The following is a 9415-nucleotide window of genomic DNA, read 5'->3' on the forward strand; positions in this document are numbered from 1 at the left end:
TCTGTCCCCACCCCTCTTTTACCCACTGATTTAGGGCCAAAAAGCTGCTTGTTGCTTGAGGAGGACTGCTGGGGTTTTCTGTTAGGAAAGGGATGTAGGGCAATACTGATAGCACGATAGTCCTTACACTTCAAAAATAGTTTAATAATACTGATTGTAGAAACTGAAACAATTTAGTATTTATGGAGGCCTTTTTTAAAGGCTGACTGTTATGTACAGAAACTGCTGGGTTTGAAATGTAGCCCTTAAGGCATGGGTTCTATAGCAGCATTCAGGTGCATGTTACTGTAGATTATGTCTGAAATTAACTTTAAATATATATGTGCAGAAAATCACACTATGAAAAGCCAGTGTCCATAAAGGAGACAGAGGAGTGCAGCAACTATTAGAATAAAGAGTCCACTGGGGCACACATCCGCAGGGTTTTCTCTCTCAAGGGTTTGGAGGGCTCAGCTTCCTTTTACCCTAAACTCCTGGCCACATGTTGCTCTCTTGTTTTTCCCACTGGCTGAGGTACTAGGAAGGTACAGCCTTCCCGAACTACCTACCACATATTCCCACCTTAAACATGTCATTTTACCCCAAAGTTCAGAAACTCGGTGTCGTGGGTTGAGAAGGAAGCGAGTTTTTCAGGAAGTTGTAGCCAAACCAATATTTGAATATTAGCACCTGGTGTGGCCACTGAAGACATGGATATGCCTCTGAGAACACAGGGGGTTAAAAAGCAGAGCACTCCAGGGGAACTCTCTCTTGGTTCTGGTTGGTGAAAGAGGTCAGACCTCCCCTGCCCATCTGCAGGCTGGGTGGGGGAGGGGAAGCCATGCAGCCAGGGTTGAGGTAGGACTGAGCCTTGGACAGAGAAGGCCCCTGCAGGATGGAAGGGTGGAGGAACACTGAGAGTCATCAGGCAGCACACTCCAACACCCCCCCCCCCCCCCCCCCCCCCCCCCCCCCCCGCCACACACACACACACACCCCGGAAGGGAGAGTAAGAGAGCCTGTGCCTGTGGTTGTGCCACCTTGAAATTTGATATCATGTGGCTGAGAAGGAGAAGGGGGCGGGGGCGTCGAGAAGGTGCCTGGCAGCTGTGGGAGTTCTGGGCAGGCAAAGCCTGAGATTTTAACCCTTTTCTTGGACAATGAAAACTTTGTGAAACATTAAACCCTCCTAGAAGAGAGACAAACATAAAATGGAAGGAAATGGTCAAGTGTGATGAAGGTTTGAGCAAATGAAAGATGTTACAAGAGTTGAGAAGAATCCTAGGTTGGAGGAGATGATGGAGTGGCCTTCAGCTGGACTTTTCTTGTATAGCCATGGACAGAACCTTCTTTTCTGTAACACAGAGACTGTATTTGGGGGGAGGCAATGGCTTGGAGCCAAGGGAGTGTGGTGTTATGTGAAGCAGTGGCATGAAAAGAGATGACGGATGAGGAAGGTGGTGCCTTCTGTCTTCAGTGAAGAAGAAAATCTCTGTTCTCGAGACCTCTCGGCCCCAGAGGGTGCATTTTTGGGGGACTGGTGTCCTGAAAGTGAGAGACTCTTGCTTTTTTGGAACTGGGCAAAGCATGCTTAAAAAGGGAACCCTAGAAGCAGCTCTGGTCCATGTGTAGTGGTGAGAACACTGTTCATGGAAGGAAGATGTCACAATGGCAAATGTTCTCCAGGCGGTGCCACATGTGACATGGAAAAACAAGAGGTTTCAACTGTTTCCTGGGGAAGCCTATAGTACAAGAGGGACTCCTCTCTTGATGAACTGAGAGTCGATTATCTGAAGGCTGGTAACTGGATTGAGAATCTAAGGTTCTATTTTGTGTGGTGGTAAAAATTGGGGGAAGGAGGAAGAATATTTTTGGAAGGTTTTCATTCTTAGTTCTGTGTGTTCCTTTTTTTTCATATTGTAAGTTAATAAAGTTCTTTCCTTTATTCCTAAGTTAGAGCCTGCTCTGCTCTATTTCTGGTCACATCTCACAGCAGACACTAGGGAGAATATATTTTCATGGGGGCACTGGCATTGTGCCAGCATCAAACCATGACACTCAGGCTTATGCCAACACCCATTTGTCTATTTTAGGAGTCAAACTGTCTGGGCTCTGCAACAAACCTGCTGCCCAAAGTTAGTAGAGACACTACGACCCATTTCAAAGATGTTAACACCCATACCTGTGGTATTCACATGCCGTCTGAACAGAGAGAAGCTGTGAGACAAGCAGAGAAGAAGGAAAACACAATTCTTATCTCGCTTGCTGTGCCTGTGTTGTGCTAAAGTAGAATGCAATATGGAGATTGTTTACCCAAAGTGAGGATGTTTTGTTCCCTTGGCCTATCAGGGCCAAGAAGTGTGTGTGTGTGTGTGTGTGTGTGTGTGTGTGTGTGTGTGTGTGTGGGACTGTCACCACGGGACAGTCATGAGAGAATTGGAGATGAGTGCAGTTCTGTGCAGCTGTGAGCAAGGGTGAGTGGATGGCAGATTCAGTTTAGATGAAATGTACATAGTGTAGTATAATAAAGTAATTCATTAGCCTTCTGATGATGGAGTCAGATGCATCTTTCTCCCCTTCGTCGGAGTTGTCTTTTATTTACAATACCTACCCTCACCCATTAAATTGTTTGTAAAGACATTAGCACACACCTTTCTTATCAAACCCTCCTTATTTGCCAGCTTGTCTTTATAAATCTTAGTTATCATTAACTTACCTTTTATTTAACTGCCCAGCATGATATAAAAATTAACATTTGAAACACCCCCTCCCAACTTTTCCACATTTGGCCCCTGCACCAGGTGTGGCAAGTAAATACAAAGAAACAACTTAGCATTAAGTAGACAATGACAGTTCATATTAGCCCACTAATCACTAGAGGTTCTTGTAGGTGATCCATAGCTACTGATGGCTAAGGTCTCCCATCCTTGTCCTCCTGCTGAGAAGTCCACAGTGGGTGGCACAGGGGTCCTGCCTGAAAGGCATGACTGGCAGCGTAATAAACATACCACTTTCTAACTTTGATTAGTTAGAGAGTCTTTGTCCATGATCTTCGGTTTTAACTACTCCATTGGCGAGCCAAGCCAGGAGGAGACTCTGCTCAGCTGTGAGACCAGCCCGGGTTGTGGAACCCCTCAGGGTGTCCCCGGGATATTCCTGGAAGAGTGGGCTCCGCTGCCCAGACTGTTGATCCAGCAGCAGACAAGGACTCCTGATTACTAAAACTCCAGACAAAACAGTATGTTTAACAATTGAAACAGTTTTAAATAGTGACCTGTAAGGCATACGCATGGTCAAGAAAGGCCATTTGGTAAGTCATGGGAGACATCCCATGCACAACTTGTGCCTCTGTAGTGCGCTTGCAAGCTGAAGTTGCAGTCGAAATCTGGTTTATCTAGTTGTCAGCAGAAAGAGTTGTTGAACTGTTGTACCGAGCTCAGGCTTTTGTTGCTGGCAGAAGGGGATTTTGCCATTTGTTCTGCCGTAGAGGGCTCAGTTTGCTAGCAATTTGGGGCTAGCAGTCGTAAGGGCAAATCCTGAGTGCCGTGGTTTGAGAAGAAGTCAGTTTTTTGAGATGCTGTGGTCAAAACAATAGGTGCTCAGATTTGAATATTGGCACATGATGTGGCCACTGAGGACATGGATACGCCTCTGAGAACACAGGAGGGTTAAAAGCTGAGAACTCCTGGGGGAAGCTCTCTCTTGGTTCCGGTTCGTGAAAGAGAACAGACCTCCCCTGCCCAGCTCCAAGCTGGGCGGGGGAGGAGAAGCCATGCAGCTGAAAGAGGTAGGCCGGGCCTTGGACAGAGAAGGGAGGTGAAGGCCCCTGTCAGATGGAAGGGTTGAGGAGCACTGAGAGGCTTCAGGCAGCCCACCCCACCCCCCGAGAGAGAGAGAGAGAGAGCTGGTGTCTGTGCCTGTGCCACCTTGAAATTTGATAGCACAGCCTGTGTGAAGGAGAAGGGTGTGGATGCTGTGAGAAGGTGCCCAGCAGGACACTGGTCTAAGGTTGTTATAACTGTGTTGTGTTTGTGGAAAAAATACCCCTTTCCCGGTGAGTTTGCGTGTGTGAACTTTCTAGTTGCAGAGAACAGTATTCCATGTGACGCCTAGTATTTGACTAGAACCAGTCTTTCGTAATGCTTTGTGTTCAGGTATTAAACAATCCTTTGCCTGTGGGACCTGGGAGGCAAGGGTTGAACACTGAAACACAGTACCTTTGTGGTCCCTCTCCTTGTGGAGTTTGCAAAGTTGCAAGTTGGGATTCATCTGGTGTAGTGTGAGATTTTGCTGATTATTGTGTAAAAATTATAATTGTTACAAACTGGTAATTATTGTGTCAGCTGTGTTGTTAAGCTGTACATTAAGCTTGAGGCTGAGTTGAAAGGGTTAAGCAACCCTTGTAGAAGGGTTTTATAGTGAACCAGTTTTTGTGGGCTGTTAGAGCTGTAATAACGACAGCTTATTAAAAGATGATTCCTGGGATTTGAGGTATGGGGGGGTTGTGTGGTTTCTCCCCCTCCCACACTGTAATAATTTGATTCTTGGGACTGTATGGTTGTGTTTGTGGAGATTTTAAGATTTTGTTTGCAACAAATGCAGCATTTTATGTCGAAAAGACTACAGTGTGGTGATTTATGTATGTTTAAAACAAATTAAAAGAATTCCAAGAATTTCTGTTCCCCAATTTGTGTTTGTGGGCATATCAGAGTTTTTGCTGTAACAGGGACAGCCTTTTCATTTGTTTTAATCGTGGCTAGACAGATCAAAGGAGTCCCTTTACCTGGGCAGTTTGGATTTGATCTTTGGGAATTTGTGCAAGATGATATTATTGGTATTCTGTGAGGCAGCAAAGTAAGTGTGCCCTGTATTGAAATAAACAGGGCAGGAGATATCTCTCCTTTTTTTATGCCTTTATTAAAAGTGATCAGCTCAAGGCTGGGAGGCCCAACGGATCTGTGGGTTCGCCATCGCAGCTCCCTTGAGTGACTCGGAGGAGGAGGCAAATGCAGCTTTGTCCACCAGGGGGCAGAGCTGGGGATCCGACCTCATGAGAGCCAGCGGGGGTATACACCCCCAAGATCCCGATTTTGAGTTGGCAGTCTCAGGTCTTGGCTCCAACCAACATCTTCTTAAGTTGTGGTGAAGGACCATTAAGGTTTTCAGAGTCTCTGCTGGCTTCTCACCTCACCCCTGATGTCTAGAGACCACTTTGATCTCTGAATTCCATATTGGCTTGCTGGTTTAGGGGTTTATTAATTGCGTTTGGAATGGGGGCTTGCCCCATTGCATTTTGGCTCTAAACTTATCTGCATATCAACTCCTGGTCCCCTCCCCTCTACCGTCTGGGGGGGGGATGCCATCCTCCCACCTGGCCACAAGCAGGGTGATGCTGATACAATAGAGTGAATTCTCAACCATAGATGGCAAAGGACCTGATACTTAACAGGTGATTACAACAAGCAGCTAACAAAAGCACTCCTCTGCCAGAACTGGTTAAACTTGTAATTCTATAACTTTTGGAAAAAAAAATGGGTAACCCTTTTTTTGTTCATAACATGTATCAGTAGAAACAACACTTTAATCAAGCCTATTTTGAACCAGAGATTTTAAAGTTAGTGTGTTCGAAGTCACACTTAGTACTTGAAGATTGGATTGTGCAGGGAAAAACTAGGAAAAAACTGTAAAATTTTGTGAAACAAAGTTTAGGTAGAGTGAGTAAAAATAAGTAACTGAGGTGTCCTCTAAATAAAATTAGAAATCAGAGGAGACCCAATTTGGTAAAGGTTGCTTGTCTGAAGGGCTGCCCATGTGAACCCTGAGTTTGTTTTTGCTGTATTTGGTGTAAAAAGTTGTGGTATAAATAAACATTTAGGAAGAGAAGGCCGAGACAGGCACTTTGTTATTTTTAAAAACAAAGAGAGCTATAAAAATTTTGATTGCAACTGGTCTTGAGGAGCAAGGAAATAACAAGTTGTTTGAGAAAAATGGAAACTAAGAAAATAGAATGTTTAGTAGACATGGAGGCATCCTACTCAGTGTTAAATAAAGCCGTAATGTCTATAACAGATGATTATTGTTATGAGTAAAAAAAAAGGGTTACCCATTTTTTTAAAAAAGGTTGTAGAATTACAAGTTTAACCAGTTCTGGGAGAGGAGAGTTGTTTGTTAGCTTCATGTTGTAATCACTTGTTAAGTAGTAGGTCGTTAACTCCCTATTGTTGAGAATTGCCCTCTTTGTACCTTCCTGCCTTCGGCCAGGAGGATGGCATCCCCCCCCCTTCCCCGACGGTTAAAGGAGGGGACCTTGGAGTTGACAGGCAAATACCTTGGAGCCAGGATGCAACAGGGTAAACCCCCCACCAAACTCATCAAATAAACCCCCAAAAACCATGAGCCAACCCAGAATTAAGAGATCAAAGTGATGTCTGGACAGGAAGATCAAAGTCCAGAGACTGCTGAGACGCTGAGACCCTTTTTTTGCCCCTCACCATAACCTAAAAAGATGTTGGCTGGACAGAGGACCTCTAATGTCAAACCGCATAAGGGGGAATCTCCTGGTGCTCTCGTGAGGATGGAACCCCCAGCCCTGCCTGCCAGCCGGTAGACAAAGCTGCACTTCTCCTCCAAGCCACTCCTGGGAGTGACGACAGTGAGAGCGCGGACACGTCAGGCCTCCCAACCTTAGCCGATCACTTTTAATAAAAGCATTAAAAAGGAGAAAGATCTCCTGCCCTATTTTTTTCAATTATGTCATGGTAAGGGGAGCAACTGGCCAATCTGAAAAAGCACATTTTTGCAAACCATCAAAATATAAACTTGGAAAATAAGTGAGGATTTATAGATTTGTGTGGCAGTTAAAAGCAAAAGATGGGAAGATTATTTTGGAGGTAAAGGATCAACAATATGTAGACATAGCTTAATGTTAATGAAATTAGCAAGAAAATAATGGATCGGGTACCTTCTGGGGTGTGGGCTTCTAACATACCAGGGAGAGCAAAGAATACACCCTCAGTGCAAGTTAAGTTTAAAGAAGAAAAACAACCCGTTAGAGTTAGACAATATTCCTTAAACAAGGAAGACAGAGAAGAGATTAGCCCAGTAATTGAAAGGGTTTTTTTTACAGCTAGGGCTATTAAAAGAGTATAAGTCTGAGTTCAATACTCCTATTTTACCTGTTAAAAAGCCTGATGGATCATACTGAATAGTACAAGACTTAAGGGCTGTTTATAAGATAACTGAGGATTTATACCCAGTAGTTGCCAACCCCTGCACTTTGTTAACCTATTTAACACCTGAATTTACCTAGTTTACTGTTTTAGATTTGAAGGATGCTTTCTTTTGCTTCCCTCTCCATGAAGCCAACCAGAAAATTTTTACCTTCAAATGGGAGAATCCCAAGAGTGGGTGTAAGACTCAGCTCACTTGGACGGTATTACCCCAAGGTTTAACAACAGCCCCAGGATATTCAGAGAAAACTTGAAAGAGATCTAGAGTCCTGGGAAGCTCCATCAGAGGAATAACAGCTGCTGCAGTATGTAGATAACCTCCGGATAACTACCTGAGCCCGAGGCATGTGTGGACTGGATGGTAAGCCTCCTGAACTTTTTGAGTTTACAAGAGTATAGAGTATTTCAGAAAAAGGCTCGAGCAGTAAAGCAAACAGTCATCTACCTGAGTTATGAGGTCAGTGCTGGACAAAAGACTCTAAGGCAAGACTGCAAGGAAGCAATATACCAAACCCCAAAACCCCAGAAAATAAAGGACTGTAAGTTTATAATTATGAACAATTAGTTAAACCCCTGTATACTCTGATGTCTTGTTTTGGAAAGACAGGTGCCTGCTAAAGAAGGCAGGAGCCTCCCCTGGAATGCAAACTCTCTCCACTCCTCTGAATTGCTATGAATTTTAAATTAAGGGGCTCTCAGGCAAAAAATATGGGAGCGGGAAATAACAGTTCTTTAATAGGGAAAAAAAAAAGGATAAAATAAAACAATGCAATACATTAGAACAACACTGACAGAGTCAGAACTCAACCTGACACCCTGTTGATCAGGGTGTTGGTAGCAGTCCAGTTGGAAAAGTGGCTGCAGTCTTCCAGAAATGTCAGATGTGGTTCTATTAGAGCAGGGGGGTCTTGTAGAAAAATGGTGTATTCTTCCTCTGCAGATCCATGGAAGTAGAAGCAGCTGCTGTTCTTCTGGGGAATCTAGTAGGAAGCCGTGCTGGTGTTTTCAGAACCTCCAGATTATATCTGGGTAGCAATGCTTGGCTCCTCCCTCTGGGCCGAGCATCTCACAATGGGATGTTATAGTTCTTATCAGTCATGCAGTGACATTCAATAGCTTGTTACCAGCAGATGTCCCCTGACGAGGAAGGAGTGATTGCGGTCACTCAGAGAGATAAGGAGAATTGCCCACTTGACACAAGACAACTGCCACACAGATGGTAATAGACTATGTCTTGCCTTGCAATCTGGAACATCTGATCATGGAGAGAAACCGAGATCTCCAATGGACAAAAGAAGCTACGTACGCCTTCGACCAGCTAAAGAAGGCCCTCACGTCAGCTCCAGCTTTAGGACTTCTGGACATGAATAAACCATTTTTTTGTTTTCTCATGAGAAGCAAGGGATTGCTCTGGGAATACTAGCACAAGACTTAGGCCTGTATCAGAGGGCAGTTGCCTACTTTTCCAAGCAATTGGATGCGGCAGCTAAAAGATGGCCAGGGTGTCTAAGAGCTGATGCAGCAGTGGTGCTGAACATCCAGGAAGCACGCAAATTCACCCTGGGCCAGAAGATGACTGTGCTAGTGTCCCACACAGTGTCAGCAGTACTGAAAGTAAAGGGGGGAAATTGGCTCTCCCCACAGAGGTTCCTGAAATACCAAGCCATAATGGTAGAACAAGATGATGTAGAAATTGTGCTAACTAATATTGTGAACTCAGCTTCCTTTCTCAATGGTAGTATGGGAAAACCAGTGAGCCACGATTGCCTGGAGACCATTGAAGCTACCTACTCCAGTCACCCAGATCTGAAGGACACCCCTCTGGAGGACACTGAGACCTGATTTACTGATGGAAGCAGCTATGTGATCAGCAGAAAAAGACATGCTGGGTATGCAGCTACTACCTGCAGAGAGGTAATAGAGTCTGGAGCATTACCAAGAAACACCTCTGTGCAAAAGGCCGAAATAATTGTCTGGACCCATGCCTTAGAATTAAAAGAAATCAGCATTTATACAGACTCAAGGTATGCATTTGGGGTTGTGCATACACAACGATCAAGGCATACCAGAAATTGAGCTCTGAATTGGAAGAAGGGAATGAGCTGGTAGACAAAGAGGCAAAAGGAGCAGCTAAAGGTGAGGTAATTGTTAAAACAGTTAAGGCAGCCTTAATTCCAGATGGGCAAATTTCTATTGATTTGTACTGA

Source organism: Serinus canaria, chromosome W (assembly GCF_022539315.1).
Source record: "Serinus canaria isolate serCan28SL12 chromosome W, serCan2020, whole genome shotgun sequence".
NCBI classification, from domain to species: Eukaryota; Metazoa; Chordata; class Aves; order Passeriformes; family Fringillidae; genus Serinus; species Serinus canaria.